The 887-nt window shown below is 45.1% G+C and overlaps 1 pseudogene; it reads left to right on the top strand.

The window, feature by feature from the left end:
• Positions 1–263: 263 nt before the first annotated feature.
• On the top strand, positions 264–835 carry LOC107121916 (annotated as a pseudogene).
• Positions 836–887: the final 52 nt, after the last annotated feature.

The following is an 887-nucleotide window of genomic DNA, read 5'->3' on the forward strand; positions in this document are numbered from 1 at the left end:
GAATGCCGCAGCAGTTGGCACACGGGTCAAGCAGATGCTCTCTTGCCCATAAACATCATGGCAGCATAGCTGACACCCCACCCTTCGCTCGGAGTCTCAGAGCGGCTTACAATCACAACTGTAGTTCAAAAACATGTAGGAAAAGTGAACACAGTAAAGACAGGTAAATCAGTAGAATAATAAATCCTAACACATCTGACTATACTGTCCTAGCCTTCTCTAGGCACCTGGTCTCAGACTGACTTGTCCCTTTTGGATGACGAATGAGAAAATCTTCACAGGGCCAGAATCCTAAGGAACCAGAACTGTTGAAGAAACTGTTTATTGGTGGCCTCAGCTTTGAAACTACTGATGATAGTTTAAGGGGACACTTTGAAACATGGGGCACACTCCCGTGGGTTTGGTTTTGTGACCTATTCTTGCATGGAGCTCGACCCCACATGGACCTATTCTTGCAATGGCAGCTCGACCCCACAAGGTGGAGGAATGTGCATAACCAAAGAGAGCTGTTTCCAGAGAAGCTTCTGTGAAACCCGGTGCCCACTTAACAGTGAAGAAAATATTTGTAGGGGGAATTAAATAAGACACAGAAGAACATCATTGAAGAGAATATTTTGGCAAATAGGGCAAGATCAGAGCTGTAGAAGTAATGGGAGACAGGCAGAGTGGAAAGAAAAGAGGGTTTGCTTTTGTGACATTCGATGACCATGATACAGTTGACAAAACTGTTGTTCAGAAGTACCACACTATAAATGGACATAACTGTGAAGTGAAAAATGCCCTCTCCAAGCGAGAAATGCACATTGCTACTGAGAAATCATGGAAGCTTTGGTGACAGACCAGGGTGGAGGGGACTCCAAACAGCCAAACCTAGCAGAGCTTGTGAC

The sequence above is a fragment of the Gekko japonicus genome, unplaced genomic scaffold (genome assembly GCF_001447785.1).
Source record: "Gekko japonicus isolate JY-2015 unplaced genomic scaffold, Gekko_japonicus_V1.1 scaffold1630, whole genome shotgun sequence".
NCBI lineage: Eukaryota > Metazoa > Chordata > Lepidosauria > Squamata > Gekkonidae > Gekko > Gekko japonicus.